Here is a 315-nt window from a genome sequence, read left to right on the forward strand (position 1 = left end):
TACCCGTTACAAGCTGCCTTGGCCGGTGCGTCCTGCTACCGTGCGCGGGAGTTGTATGATTGGAATATCCCTCAGAAAATATTGGTCAGGCCGCGCCTTATATATGGCAAACGCGCCCGTCATTCGTACAACTGTCGTATGGTCAACGTAAGACGCAGCTACCCTTTTCGCGCAGCAACTGCTTCATTACGCAACGGTAGCTACCAGTTTACGCAGCTCCGGGCCAGGTTCATGGCGGCCAACGGAAACTGAGAAGAAACTAGTACAGGATATTTGTCATAGAACATTTCTCAGACCGAAGCTAGATCGTAAGAC

The sequence above is a fragment of the Volvox carteri genome (assembly GCF_000143455.1).
Source record: "Volvox carteri f. nagariensis unplaced genomic scaffold VOLCAscaffold_67, whole genome shotgun sequence".
NCBI lineage: Eukaryota > Viridiplantae > Chlorophyta > Chlorophyceae > Chlamydomonadales > Volvocaceae > Volvox > Volvox carteri.